Here is a 7500-nt window from a genome sequence, read left to right on the forward strand (position 1 = left end):
TTTAAATGTACTCTACGCCTGGCCGTTACGGGAACCGTTCGCAATTGCGTGGCGGTCTCCGTGCGGAACCGCATCCCAGAGACCCCTGTGTCGTCACTTTCGTTCGTTCGGACGAAGTGTCGCGACGCCCGAACCTCCATCGACCGTGTGCTAGTTGGAGGCGCGGGTCTTGGATTCTTCCGAACCCGAGAACTATATACGAGTATGATATATATATATACATGAACACAGAATATTAAAATACAACCCTGAACGGTGGATCACTTGGCTCGTGGGTCGATGAAGAACGCAGCTAATTGCGCGTCAACGTGTGAACTGCAGGACACATGAACATCGACATTTCGAACGCACATTGCGGTCCACGGATACAATTCCTGGACCACGCCTGGCTGAGGGTCGTTCACGTAACCTTAAGACTGCTTACGTTGGCATCTCGGTGTCACGCACGAGCGATTGTTGGACCGTTCGTCGGCGTTTGCCGCGGTCGCACGAAAACAAGCGAGAATACGCTCTAGACGTCATGGAGGGAAGAAGGTTGTGTGTACGCGGCAGATGACTGGAGACATCGTCGTCATCGTCGTTGCTTTGTCGTTCCGGACTTGCGTGAGTGCTACTTTTCACACGGCGTCGTGAGTCGCTTAATTTGTCGACCGCCCGTGCGTGTATGTGCACCGCTCCGGACGCAAGCGCGCGGACGTACGATCATCGACCAGCCTCCGTGTCTCGCCAAATACCCTCGTGATTGTTAACAGACAGCGTTCGCTTTTCGTGCGAGTTTTCATCCGCGCTCCCGACGTAGTCTGAAATGATGCGTGTAAGAAAGAGGCGTGCGTAACCCGCAACGACACACAAGAGAGTTTGTCGTGAGACTACAGAGAAGGACAATGAAAGGGTGTGCGAGTGAGCATGAACACGAGATCGCGTATACCCCACCCGTGTAGTGTGGTGAAGAAATGTATGACGAGAAACAGAGCCCCAGGGATTCTAGAGGGATCGTCTTGTTGCAGGAACAACGCGAAAAGGAGGCACTCATTCGTCGAAACGATGAAGTTCCGGGATGCATCTTCCCCGGCCACGTTTCGGTCGAGTCGTTTGTGGCTCCGTGAATGTGTTGTGTTGTACTACAACTTGTTTCTGTATCCTGAATCCTCTTTGGCGAGGCTTACACAGCCGCCATATATATGACTCATCACATAGGGATGACTTCTCTCCTAGAAGGAGGAGGTGGAAAGGTAGCAGCGTCCGGTCGCCCCATGTCTTCGCGTTAGTCGATCGCCGAGAGAGACCGCGCGTCAAGTCCGGTCGTCCAGTCCACGAAAGCTATACAAAAAGCAAGCGGACGGGCGTTAAACCATACCGGCAGTCGCCTGGCGAGAGTCTCTCTCCTTTAGATCGAATTAAACGAGACGCGAAGATGCTTTGGTGTGGCGCATTAAGGACGATGTGACTTACTTTCCGCTGATCACTTCTGGCGAATTACGAGGAGCTTCCTTACCTTTGGAAACGCTGCTGTTGCGTTACGACAACATATTCCGAAGGCACACGGCGAAGTTGGGACGACGCATCGAACATGATCTCAAGTCTCTCTCTCATTTCCCATTTCTCGTAACATTCGTTCACACACTCTGCCTGGTCCGCTTCTCTCGGTTGTGTGCCCCCGTTGTACGAGGATTACGCCACAGCTTCTTTCGTCATTTTTACACATATATAAAATATATCACTCTACGTGTGTGATATATTTAACACGTATACGACGACCTCAGAGTAGGCGAGATTACCCGCTGAATTTAAGCATATTACTAAGCGGAGGAAAAGAAACTAACAAGGATTTCCTTAGTAGCGGCGAGCGAACAGGAAAGAGCCCAGCACTGAATCCCGCGGTACTGCCGCAGGGAAATGTAGTGTTCGGGAGGATCCGTTTATCCCGTGACGTTGCATCGCGTCCAAGTCCATCTTGAATGGGGCCATTTACCCATAGAGGGTGCCAGGCCCGTAGCGACCGGTGCGCGTCTCGGGAGGGTCTCTCCTTAGAGTCGGGTTGCTTGAGAATGCAGCCCTAAGTGGGTGGTAAACTCCATCTAAGGCTAAATACAACCACGAGACCGATAGCGAACAAGTACCGTGAGGGAAAGTTGAAAAGAACTTTGAAGAGAGAGTTCAAGAGTACGTGAAACCGTTCAGGGGTAAACCTGAGAAACCCAAAAGTTCGAAAGGGGAGATTCATCGTCGACAAATGCTGGCTCCCGTTGGTGCGCGAAACCCCGAAAGGGGTGTCCGTCGCTTTTCCGCAAGGAGGGCGCACGGATGTTACGGCCAACGGCGAACGTTCCGGCTACGTAGACGTGCACTTCTCCCCTAGTAGGACGTCGCGACCCGTTGCGTGTCGGTCTACGGCCCGGGCGGTTAGACCGTTGCGTCGCCTTGTGCGTGCGCGACGGACCCTCGGTGACCCGACCGGCTGCGCGACGGTGTTCCCCCAGATGGTATCGGGCCGCAACCAGTCTTCTCATTCGAACGGTGCGTCAGGCCCGCCGCAAGCTCGGTCAGCTTTGTTTGCCCTGTGGTACGGACGTCTTTCCCGTTCACGGGCCTGGCCAGCTGTTAGCCGGCGGAGCCCTCGGACTGGCCAAGCTTTGAATTACCTGTCGGCGGCGCTATTGCTTTGGGTACTCTCAGGACCCGTCTTGAAACACGGACCAAGGAGCCTAACATGTGCGCGAGTCATTGGGATGAGTAAACCTAAAGGCGAAATGAAAGTGAAGGTCGTCCTTTGCGTCGGCCGAGGGAGGATGGGCGCTGCATAGTGCTCCGCACTCCCGGGGCGTCTCGTTCTCATTGCGAGAAGAGGCGCACCTAGAGCGTACACGTTGGTACCCGAAAGATGGTGAACTATGCCTGGTCAGGACGAAGTCAGGGGAAACCCTGATGGAGGTCCGTAGCGATTCTGACGTGCAAATCGATCGCTGGAACTAGGTATAGGGGCGAAAGACTAATCGAACCATCTAGTAGCTGGTTCCCTCCGAAGTTTCCCTCAGGATAGCTGGCACTCACTCCTCCGTTCCTTCGGGGACGCGTCGAGTCTCATCTGGTAAAGCGAATGATTAGAGGCCTTGGGGCCGAAACGACCTCAACCTATTCTCAAACTTTAAATGGGTGAGATCTCTGGCTTGCTTGGTTCATTGAAGCCACGAGATTTCGGATTAGAGTGCCAAGTGGGCCAATTTTGGTAAGCAGAACTGGCGCTGTGGGATGAACCAAACGCAGAGTTAAGGCGCCTAAGTCGACGTTTATGGGATACCATGAAAGGCGTTGGTTGCTTAAGACAGCAGGACGGTGGCCATGGAAGTCGGAATCCGCTAAGGAGTGTGTAACAACTCACCTGCCGAAGCAACTAGCCCTGAAAATGGATGGCGCTGAAGCGTCGCGCCTATACTCTGCCGTCAGCGGCAAGTGGGGAGGGACGGTGCCATTACTGGTGACCGTCCTCCATGAAGCCCTGACGAGTAGGAGGGTCGCGGCGGTGTGCGCAGAAGGGTCTGGGCGTGAGCCTGCCTGGAGCCGCCGTCGGTGCAGATCTTGGTGGTAGTAGCAAATACTCTAGCGAGACCCTGGAGGACTGACGTGGAGAAGGGTTTCGTGTGAACAGCCGTTGCACACGAGTCAGTCGATCCTAAGCCCTAAGAGAAATCCTATGCAAATGTGGTGTCCTAAAATCAATGTCTGCAAACATATTATTATACAAAGAGATAAATTGAAAGATAAAAAAAGAGACACACACACGTTGGGCGAAAGGGAATCCGGTTGCTATTCCGGAACCCGGCAGCGGAACCGTTTAACATCCGGGCCCTCATTGAGTGTTCGTCGGGGTAACCCAAAATGACCTGGAGAAGCCGTCGGGAGATCTGGGAAGAGTTTTCTTTTCTGTATAAGCGTTCGAGTTCCCTGGAAACTTCTAGCAAGGAGATAGGGTTCGGAACGCGAAGAGCACCGCAGTTGCTGCGGTGTCTGGATATTCCCCTCGGACCTTGAAAATCCAGGAGAGGGCCACGGGAGGTCTCGCGCCGGTTCGTACCCATATCCGCAGCAGGTCTCCAAGGTCAAGAGCCTCTAGTCGATAGATTAATGTAGGTAAGGGAAGTCGGCAAATTGGATCCGTAACTTCGGAATAAGGATTGGCTCTGAGGAGCGGGGCGTGTCGGGCTTGGTCGGGAAGCGGGTCTGGCTGACGTGCCGGGCCTGGGCGAGGTGAAGGGTCTTAGACTTCGGTCGACGTCCTGGGATCCGAACTCGGTCCCGTGCCTTGGCCTCCCGCGGATCTTCCTTGCTGCGAGGCTTCCGCGTCGGTTCAGCCGTCGCGTGTCGTTTCTTCGGCCGCCATTCAACGCTCGGCTCAGAACTGGCACGGACCAGGGGAATCCGACTGTCTAATTAAAACAAAGCATTGCGATGGCCCCCGCGGGTGTTGACGCAATGTGATTTCTGCCCAGTGCTCTGAATGTCAACGTGAAGAAATTCAAAAAAGCGCGGGTAAACGGCGGGAGTAACTATGACTCTCTTGTCCGTCGCACGAAGCGCTGGTGCGATGGGCAGGAGAGCCATGGTTACGGGGGGTGGTGAAGCGCAACACAGGTCCTTGTGGCCCTTAAGCCTCTCCCACCCTAACAGGGACGACCTCCTCGTGGTCCCGCTGGGCCCTCACGCTTGCGTGAGGTGGCAGACAGTCCCTTCATTTTTTCCGAGGATACCACGGCCTCGGACTACTTTGTAGTGCCACTGGTTTTAATTCCAGACGTGGTAACACAGTTCGATGGGCTAGCAACCCGCCGAACTGCACGCAATTGCTTTCGATCATCAAGATATTGCCTCGGACGAAGGAGAGTATGGCCCCACTCTCCGGATAACAGACGAGGGGGCCACCAGTCGACGAACCGGCGTTCATATGGAATACGAGATTCTGGTTCCCTTCGAGAAAAGGTTGTGCCGTCTCTGCGCCGTGAAAGGAGTAGGGAACTACCTTGCCCTCACAATTAAAGATGAGGAACGACACTGCAGCGATACTCACCCGGATATGACTACACGATACACGTGTCGCATGTGTGGTAAGAAGTGGGAGACCTTCAGGTCTGCGTCATGCCACGTGCCGAAATGTCCGCTTCGGAATCAGCTGGTTCCTCCACTGATACAGTTGCCAATACATTCTCATGCGCGGTGTGTAAGCAATCCTTCGCCACTCAGCGAGGAGTCTCGCAGCATGAGAGACGGGCGCACCCGGATGTGAGGAATGCTGCGAGGGCGGCAAAAAACAGTAGCCACAATAAGGAACCCAAAGATGGTTCAGCATTCTCAGCGAGTGACATCGAAAAGATGCTGGCGCTCGAAATTGAATTGCAGGGCGAGCGCTTTATCGCTAAAGCTATGACGCAATATTTCCCCGACAAGACCTGTAAACAAATCAGGGACAAAAGATGTGAACCATCTTATAAGAGATGGCGCGATGAGAAGATGCGGGTAGCTGCGTTGGCTGCCGAGGCAAGTGACACGGCACCCAGTGAAAGCGAGGACTTGGTACCTCCACAAATCTCTCCGCCCGCTGCCGAAACATCTGCCTCAAGTGGCAGCACAATTATTGAGGCACACTCGGAAGCCCGCTTGGAGGCCGACACCTCTTCGTCGTGGCGAATGGAGGTAGTCAAGAAAGCTATGTCCTTAAAGATAATTGGCGATAATATTCCCTCGCAAGCCAAAGACACGGCGCTAAAAATTTGGTCTGTATTGGAGAGAAAACAAGACGGCAGCAACGTATCCTGCGAGGAGGTTGAAGAGTCATATAAGCTGGCATTCGAATATTTAAAACCCGCTCCAGTGGGCAGAGGTAATCGGAGAGGTGGACCCGATCCAAAGCCCCGAGCGAGAAAGCTCTCGTCCAGAGCCCAGAAGAAAGCTAGCAGGTATGCTAAAGCGCAGGCTCTATTTAGAGAATGTCCCGCGCTGCTGGCAAAACATGTTCGAGATAACTCGAACTTTATGGTGGAAGGAACTGCTACGCCCCAGTTACAAGAGGTTGAACCCCTCTACCAAGAACTCTGGGGGCAACAGAGTAGATATGACGTCCTGCATAGAGAAGCGGCAGTCGTGCAGCTGGAGGCACTCGAGGTGCTACAAGTAATTTCCACTGAGGAAATAATTAAACGAATAAAAAGGACACGACACAAAGCGGCGGCAGGACTTGATGGAATGACCAAACGCGATTTAACCAAGCCGGGTAGCGTATCAGTTCTCATACCCCTCCTCAATTTGATCCTTATAGCGGCAAGGCAACCTAATGCCTGGAGAAAAAACCGCACAAAGTTGCTGCTTAAGGAAGGTAAAGATGGGTCTGACGCGAGTAACTATAGACCCATTACAATCGCGCCTCTACTTAGTAGGATATACTGGGGCATAATCGATCAAACGCTCAGAGCGGCAATAACACTATGCCCCAGGCAGAAGGGGTTTGTTCCTGAAATGGGCTGCTTTCAGAATATCAATCTCCTTAATGAGATTATTAGTTTGGCGAAGGCTGGCGGAGGTCTGGCTGCTGTGCAGATAGATATAAGGAAGGCGTTCGATACCGTGCCTCACGAAGCAATACGATCAGCGCTTACCGAGAGGGGGATGCCTAAGGAGGTGGTCCAGGTGGTTATGGACTCATACAAGGACGTAACCACTGAGATCGACCTGGCTGACTCCTCTCTCAACATTGGTATCCGCCGCGGGGTGAAGCAAGGCGATCCGCTCTCCCCCTTAATCTTCAATCTAGTAATGGAACCGCTCCTTCTTGAATTGCAGAGTATGCCTGGCTTCAGGGTGAACGATGACCAGAACATTAGTTTGCTAGCCTTTGCTGACGATGTGATACTACTCGCTAACACCTGCGAAGAGGTTAGTGCTTTGACCGAGGCACTGGAACGGCACATATTGGCACTGGACATGAAGATCGCCGTAAATAAATGCGCGGCGTTTCAAATAATTAGTACACGTGATAGCTGGTTTATTAAAGATCCTGGAATATTTATTCATAACGAAAGAGTGGCGTACCTGGGCCCTCACCAAGCTATCACCTATCTAGGCATGCCGATAACACCTTGGGAAGGTGTGTGTACAGAAAATGCTGTTAACGGTGTCAAGCAAGCATTAAAGACCATCAAAAGCTTCCCGCTAAAACCCCACCAGAAAATAGAGCTTCTGGCGCGTTATATACTGCCTCACTACCTCTATAGCCTAATTACTGGCAACCCTTGCGTTACTCTTATAAAGGAGCTGGATCGACGCATAAGAGTTACCGTGAAGGAAATACTCCATCTACCACAGTCAACTACGAATGGCATAATTTACGCCGGAAAGAAGGACGGTGGACTCGGCTTCCCTAAGCTCGAGATTATTACGGTGTCCGCCACTTTAAAAGCAGGAGTGAGGCTTCGGAATAGTAGTGATCCGGCTATTAAATCGGTCCTCGGTAAA

At 52.6% G+C, this 7500-nt stretch overlaps 1 non-coding gene and 1 pseudogene across 1 annotated transcript; both read left to right on the plus strand.

Moving 5' to 3' along the window:
* The first annotated feature begins 244 nt into the window (after positions 1–244).
* On the plus strand, positions 245–399 carry LOC143187952 (5.8S ribosomal RNA). The gene has a single exon (XR_013003393.1). It is a non-coding gene; the product is annotated as a 5.8S ribosomal RNA (ribosomal RNA).
* A 1355-nt stretch (positions 400–1754) lies between these two features.
* Positions 1755–7500, plus strand: part of LOC143187953 (large subunit ribosomal RNA) — an 8836-nt pseudogene continuing 3090 nt past the window's right edge.

The sequence above is a fragment of the Calliopsis andreniformis genome, unplaced genomic scaffold (genome assembly GCF_051401765.1).
Source record: "Calliopsis andreniformis isolate RMS-2024a unplaced genomic scaffold, iyCalAndr_principal scaffold0423, whole genome shotgun sequence".
NCBI classification, from domain to species: Eukaryota; Metazoa; Arthropoda; class Insecta; order Hymenoptera; family Andrenidae; genus Calliopsis; species Calliopsis andreniformis.